Genomic DNA, 8,351 nt, shown 5'->3' with positions numbered 1-8,351 from the left:
GAGAGTTAGGCCTCTTTTCATCAATGGTGCTCTATGCATTGGTGAAGCAGGTTTAAATTGGGCGCATACTAGACATCCTCTAGTATATAATTCCACATCTTGGGACATATGTGGCCAGTAAGCATAATCTTTTAGTATTTCTAATGTCTTTTGTGAACCTCTATGGCCTGCAGTTATGGCATCGTGTGCATGGTGTAGCATTAGTCCTCTGAATGAAAGGGGTACTACCCACTGTATTTGCCCTGTTATGGACTCTCTAATCATGAGCCCATCCTGTAATCTAATTCGTGTTTTGTTCTTTAATAACACCCTCAATTCTTCTTTTCCCATACAATCATTTTCTGTTAAAGGATTTTGTTCAGGATCTATCAAATGATTATAATAGATTCCCAAAATTTGATCATTCTTTTGTGCCTCAATCAAATCTTGGTCTGGCGTGTCATGACTCCACTGCACCACCGGTTGATCTACCTCCTTTGGTGCTTTAGAACGTGTGACTGCATCAATTTGTATTTCACCCATTAAATAATCAATAGGTAGCAATTCTCCCATCACAGCCCCAATCTTAGCCAGATGGTCTGCCTTATCATTTCCCTCCTTATCCTCTCCTGGTGTTTTTAAATGCCCACGAATTTTTCTCCAGTATATTGTTAAATTATTTTCTGACACCAATTTGTCTATGGCTTGTATCATTTTTCCATGTTTAAGTGGCTTTTTGTTGTATGTAACCATGCCTCTTGCTTTCCAACCAGGCAAATATTCCACAAAGCTATTCCGTGCATAGTCAGAATCAGTCACCAGGACAATTTCACTGAACTTTTTATCAACTGCAGTAGCAATTGCTTTATAGATGGCTGCCAATTCCGCCACCTGACTGCTCCTATCTCCAATCCTCATCCCTATACTAGGAACGCCTTCACATTTCAACCAGACATTTCCTATTCCTGCCACTAATTGTTTATTACTGTCATTTTCAATGTGGAAAGCACAACCATCCACATATACAGTTGGCAAATCCTTGCATGTTTTTTCATCAAAAGCTTTGTGTGGTGATTGTTCAAATTCCTGTAAACTAGCTTCCACATCCATTTCATTTGTTATTTGTCCAGCTGCACAGTCATGTAAGTCAGCTAACCCTTGAGCAATTGGGCTCTTTTTATTTTGTCCATATCTTACTTCTACGGGAAAACCTTGTAATGCCAGCGTCCATGAAGTGATTCTGGATTGTGCTAGATTGCCTGATCTAATTCTTTTACTCTCTAAAAATTGCAAAGGTTGATGATTTGTTTCAATAATCACCTTTTCTCCCTGAACAATGGGGCGGAAATGTTGTAGCGCCCACACAGTGGTTAATAGGGCCTTTTCGCATTCATTAAATTTCATTTCAACTTGGGAAAATGCCTTACTTGCATATGCAATGGTTTTGTGATTCAAATCGTGTTTTTGTGATAACACTGTTGACATACAATGTTCAGAAAAGCCTATTTCTATAAAGAAATCCCTGTCCTTTATGGGGTATGCTAAACATGGTGCCTTTACAAGACATTCCTTCAATCTAGCCACTGCATCAGATTGCTCTCTTTCCCATCTCCAGGGAGTATTTAGTTTAAGCAGTTTAGTCAATGGTTGAGTGATTTCTGCATAATTCTCAATGAACTTTCTGTTATAGCCTGTCATCCCTAATAAACTTTTTACTCCTTTCACATTTTTAGGATCTTTTAATCTTTGTATGGCCTCTATTTTCTTCCTTTGTGGATTTAGCCCATGTTCAGTCACTTCATGCCCTAGAAAGTTCACTTTTTTCTTGCACCATTGTGCTTTTTGCAAAGATACTTTGGCGCCTGCTTTCTGCAATTGGCCAAGCACATGTCTTATTTCATCAAAATGGCTTTTAAGGTTTTCATTTTTTATCAAGACATCATCCACATAAACTATTGTCCCTCTTTCCGCTGCATCCGGCATGGCCTTTCTCAAAAATATGCCAAATTCACTCCCACTATTGATGTACCCGAACGGAGCTCTAAGCCAGGCATATTGAGTCCTGTCAAAGGTAAAGGAAAATAGGTGTTGTATCTCCTCTGCCAATGGCACACACCAATATCCAGATGTGAGATCTAACGTGGTAAATACATTTGAACCATGTATCTGAGCTAGGCCCTGATCAATGAATGGTAGTGGCCATCTAGATACTGGTACTCTTTTATTTAACTCTCTTAAGTCTGCACACAGCCGCCATTGACCATTTGGCTTTAACACACCTAAAATAGGCGTATTGGATGTGCTATGAATGGGCCTAATTATTCCCCGTGATTCCAAATTTTTAATAATCTCTGCCAATGATTCTAAACATGCCAGCGGTAGTCTATACTGGCGTACAAACACTGGATTTCTGCTACAACCTTCTGGTAGTGTGGCCACTCTTCTACAGTGATGGGTGCATAATCAGTTAAACCACAATCATAAGCATCTTTTGCAAATACATCCTTAAACTCCATAAATATTTCCCTCAGATTGCGTCGATCCTCATCGCTGTTACATGCATCCGCTAAGGAGATCTGCTCTTCTACCATTCTGGAAAATTCTGGAAACTCTTCTGGTAAAGGAATCTCAGCGCTTTCCTCTAACTGTGTGGCTGTGTCTTTTTGTAGAGCTGCCACTTTCAAATATTTTGGCATATTAGCTTCCACTTCAATGGGCTGATTTCCTGTTTCATTTTCATTTAAATTAAATATTATGCAATCCTCTTGATGGCAGCACACTGTCTCATTTGAATCATAAGGATACACAGAGTGAATTTTAAATATTCCTTTGGGCTGAGAGTCCAGGTGTTCTGGCAACTCGCCCTTGGCATCTACATATTTTTCAGGAATATTCCCAATCACCATGTTATTTAAATCTGCCGTATAATGTGATTTTTGTATGGCCATTCCTAATGGGGAGTTTTCCTCTAAATGAACGTCCTGACAACCTTTATTATTTACCATGATTTTTACAGATCCCTCACCAATGTCTACCAATGGAATGTATTCATAATCCAGGCCTTGCTGTTTTATGGATTCATTCAGGCATACAAATGCATCAGAGCCTTTCATCTGCTGTCCATTTTTGCATTGCAGTGTTATTGCAAACTGTTTTGTAAATGCAGGAACAATAGTATTTTTCCTCATTTGTAATTCGACTGCATAAGGAACTAGTTGTGCACAATGATAAGCCCTTCTTTTGTCTTCAAATTCAGGCGCCGGCCCACCTAGGCGTGACCATATTTTTTGATTAAGGAAATCTAACACCATACACATTCTGTGCATGATGTCATTGCCCATGTAAAATTCATTTTGTGCTCCATTCACTATCCATACATTATGGTAAATTGTTTTCTGCCCAATGCTAATTTTAAGCATGCATCTGCCTGTAATTCGGTTTTCAAAGTCTGGACTGTCCAACCCAGAAACATATTGGTTTTTAATCCTAAATTTCGGGATTTCTTCCCTCTCCATAATTTTTTGCAACAATTTCTCATTAATGAAACTCCTTTCATGTTCAAGCGCTAAAGTGGCTTTTATTGTTTTAAGATAATCATTTATACCAGCGTGAACCCATGGTTGCTCATCTTCCATGTGTATCTCTGCCAGAGTGGTAATGTGTTTTTCTGAATCTGTTTTAGGAACAATATTCTGTTTGCATGTATTCTCTTTTAAGTAGAAACGTAATGTGTACTCATCTATGGCAGTCTGCCAATCTTTCCTTGGGTCCAAGTATATTTGTACAGGTAGTTTTTCATTGTCGCTCTGATCTTTGTCTTGACACATTAATATAACAGTGACACTAGGTATGCAGCTATTCTGGAGATATACCTCCACAGCATCATTTGTTTTGGCAACGGTGTGACATTCTTTTATATTGCTGTTTTGTGATTTTAGTTTCTTAGGCCTCAATGGTTTTTTGGTTAAGGACCACAGCACTCCATTCACCCCATCTATGAGAGGAGACAATCTTTTCAGGCAATCTGTCCCCATCAGAAATGGAATTTCACAAATAGATGTGATCAATACCTCTTGTTTCATTCTGTGCTTTCCTATTTTTATGTCAACCTCAGTTACACCTATGATGGGCACCTCCTCCCCATTAAAGTTATGCACTGGGCCTTGATTTGCCTTCACTGTGATCTGACTCTGTGGAGGCCTCCCTTCATTGATACTCTTTACCAGCTCCTTGGACATAATTGTGGCCTGTGCGCCAGTGTCAATCATAGCAAAGGTGTGGCATTTTTCTTCTACAGTGATGGGTGCATAATATCTGTCCTCAACTTCCTCTAATACACATAAGAAATGTGAATTCTTACTGATTTCAGGGCTCACCTTTCTCAGGTCTTTTTCACTTTTGGCTAAGCACATTGGTAAATGAAAAGACATTTTTCCCTCCTTTTTACCCATTTCTGTGCGAGGTATTTTATTCATTTCTCCATGTTCAGAGGTTTTTTGGAGTGTGGCCACCGTTCGCCCATCCATCTGGGTAACATCAGAGACCACATTACAACCTTCCAACTGAACATGTGTCACAACATCATTCAGCAATTTGTCATTTTTTAATTCTGTGCATTTGTGATCATTTAGTGTAATACCAGCCCTTTCAGCCTCTTCAAAAATATGTGGCTCAAAGAATTTTTCAGGTGATTGACTTGTACCCTCCTTGTGAGTATTTCCTTTTTCTGTCTGTGTTTGGTCATTGTTTTGCTTGCCCAGGGAAGGAGCTATGGCATCCCCACTTACTCCCTGTTCACTGGTATTCCCCATGCATGAGTCATTTTTCTTAAATCTGTCCCTTTGTTCTTTTGGAATTCCTAATGTTTCTTTTTCATTTGTGCAAATCTTTACTGTTTTATTTAGCTCTAAGTTAAACCGTACCTCTTTTCTAGAAGTATTTACACTTTCCATCTCAATTTCATTTACTGGTACTTTCATTTTTAATCCATTAGTCATCTCAGAGTCGTTATGCAAATTTATATCAGAGCAATCTATCATTTTGGCACTGCAGTTATCATGAGTACTTAGTCACTTTTCGGAAGCCCCCCGGTCATTGCTATGGCCATCAGCCCCCTCTTTGGAAGGTTGTTTTTGCGCTGTATAGAGCTTTCCTATTTGCTCAGCTAACATTTTCACTTGGGCCTCAAGGCATTGGAACCTTTCCACCTCTCTAGGATCCTCTTTCTGTGGCCTAGGTCGATATTGGTTGTTTTCCCCCTGATTGGATCTATTCTGATACCTCTCAGGTGATTGATACCGGTTGGGATGGTTTCTGAACTCTTGATTCATTTGTGGAGGGGAGCGGGTTGCACCCATCCTTTGATTATAGTCCCCTGGTGGGGAATCATTGTACTGGCGTGGACTGTAGTTCACGTTTTGCCTCATGTCCTGTCTCTCAGATTGTGGGTACTGGCCCCTATGTTGATTTCCATTATCAGTAAATCGATCCACATATCGGGGCCTATCCTGATTACCATATATCATGGTGCTGGGATCAAATCTGCTCTGTGTCCCCAATGACTGGTAGGGACCATCATTTCTTTGATCTTGATTTTGTCTCTGGTTATTGTTCATACCTGCCATATCAGACCGATATCTTACCCGGGGTCTATCTCCTAAATATCTAGGGCTGATGTAGCTCTCTCTATTACTAGGATCATGTGATTGGAACATTGGTACAGGAAATGGCGATCTTTGTTGATTACCCCTTTGTTCAGGTGTCACATTATTTTTACCTTGGCTTTGAGCAGACTCAAGGGACATTTTGGCTGACCTGATTTCCATTACTGTGGCTGAGGGTTCTTTAGATTTAGGCCTAGTATCTTTCATTTTATCACTTTCTCTACCCTGACAATAGAGTACCTCATATAGCTTGGTGCTTTGATGTACAATCCATTCAAGGGACTTGTCACGGTCAAATTCACGGACCAATTGGGATATGATGTCTTTCTGTAGCCCATAGAAGTATGCGGTTTTAAACTCATTGGAATTTGAGTCAAAAGATACATCAAAGCGAGAGAATGCTCTTTTTAAGTCTTGTAAAAATTGGCGAGGTGATGTATTAGGTCCAGCAGTAATAGTGTACGCGACTTTCTTTGCCTCCTGCAATGACTGAAAAGGAGAAAAATGACGCCTAATTTCTTTTTCAAACTCCAGCCATGTCATATTCTGCTGTTCATTTAATCCCCTTATGATGCTGGCCATCGGGGCATCTAAAGTTAAATGAAAATATTGTCTGTACTGTTCCTTAGGTATCTGGAGCGCTTTAAAAATGTCATGCACCGCTTCTAAGTGATCCTCAATGCAGCATTCACCTCCCTTTTTAAATGGTTTGATCAGGGCTTTAATGGATTTCATTATTTTTATGGGGCTACTTGTTGCAATGCATGGAATTGCACTATTTTGTGATTCAATCCTGTTTTCAGGTGTATGAGATTGGTGGCTGCCCCCAATGGGAGTATCAAATCCCCCAAGGGCGCTGCAACCAAGTTCAGTCACCGGCCCAGTCACTGGGGCACTAGCTCTTTGGGCAGAGCTAGAATTCACCTCCACTCCATTGAATGTGGTACCCTGCCGCCTCTCCTGGGACCTGGGAATGCACATTTGCTGTTCTAAGTCCTTACACTTTTTAAGGAGTCTGTTGGCTTCATCATGCAAATAATTATTTTCATCACTCATTTTATTAATTGCCTCCTGCATATCGCACATTTGCATTTGGCATTCATTGAACTCTTTACTTCTCTTGTCTCTTTCTTGGATCATTTTAATCATTTCTTGTTCTACACTCTGGAGATCACCTTCTTTTTCGCAATGTTCTTTTTGTAAAATCTGCATTTCTGAAACAACCTCATCTTTATCCTGCCTAATGTGATCCACTAAGGCTTTTAAGTGTGTCAATTCTTGCTCACTATCTTCAAATTGTTTCTTGCTTTTGGATAACTGAGTATCAAAGTCTCTGCATTTTAATTGCATGTCTTTTTGGCATACATCCAATTCTGCTCTCAACATTTCCTGATTTTTACTTGCCCCATCTAATTCAGTCTTTAACCTGTTAATTAGCTGAGTATCATTCTCTTGCATTCGCAGGGACTTGTTTAAAATAAACCATATTTTGCCGCATAGCCGTATTAAACAGTCTTTCTCTGCACTTTTATCGGCTGCATTCAATAATCTTGTAAGGCAGACCTGAATTATGCTGCCTTCTGCAAAAATATTGTCTAGTTTTTCTTTCTGCACCTCACCCTGAATGCGGTTACTCCATTCTAAGGTACTGTTCGAAGACCAATTCCCATGTGCAAATAACTTTGCCTCTAAATATTGCACTAGATCTGAGAATGTGGTTTCCCTTTGTGACATTCTGAAATTCGTTTTTAGTGGCACACTGCTATTATAAAATGGGTTCCCTTTAATGTGCAAATGGCAGTGTGAGACACGCTTGCCACGCCCAGTAGGTACTCTATGATCACTTTCCCGGCCTGCAACGCACCATAATTATGTAGGGTATTTTGTGGAGATTTGGGGCCTGACGGTATTTTATTACCGCCGAAAAATAACTTAGCAATAATCACTCTTTGTATTCAGATTTGGCCATGTGCAACAATAATACAATGGACATGCATTATTTCAGCACCCAGACCTGCATATTTGGTATACGTGGTTGGTGGTATTTTGGTGAGCATAATTCCCTTGTTTTATTTGTGGCCCCAATGTCCAGAATCCCTTATCTTCGCTTAGATTTTTCGTGTGATCACTAGAGAGACCTCAGACCTGCATTCTAGAGATACCACAATTTCCAGTGATAGTGTTGGTGCGCCACCATGGGCAAACTCACTGACTTATTTACGACAGAGAGCTATATGTGGTAGTCTTGTGGTAATTTCCACTACCTTATATACGGTAGGGAGCTATGTTCAGAGAGTCTCTCTTCCCGTTGGCTCATGTACCTCCAACAAGTTATACTACAGTCACTCACAATTATTCATACTGATTCTGACATACACACATCTGTCTTAAAATGACCATTGCACTGTTTAAAAATCTCCCCACATCATTGGCATTGTAATGGTAAATAGAAAATAAACCACCCGTCTGTTTTCAAATATTTTCTGTATTATAAAAGTTGCATTTAGACATGATCTCATTCTTTACAGCAATAAAATGGAACAATCAAAGCATTTTCAATGACACACTGCAATTATAGTGGCGGAGAACAGAACTTAAATTGCAACATTAGCACTTGATTAAGACACGCACGGGACTTTCATTTTTCTACACTGACTGCATACTTTCGTGCACACACCCAGCTCCCCCAGTTAGGTAATTACCTTATCT

Source organism: Ambystoma mexicanum, chromosome 7p (genome assembly GCF_040938575.1).
Source record: "Ambystoma mexicanum isolate Mex_15411 chromosome 7p, UKY_AmexF1_1, whole genome shotgun sequence".
Lineage (NCBI taxonomy): Eukaryota > Metazoa > Chordata > Amphibia > Caudata > Ambystomatidae > Ambystoma > Ambystoma mexicanum.
Note: the sequence above shows the minus strand (reverse complement) of the source record.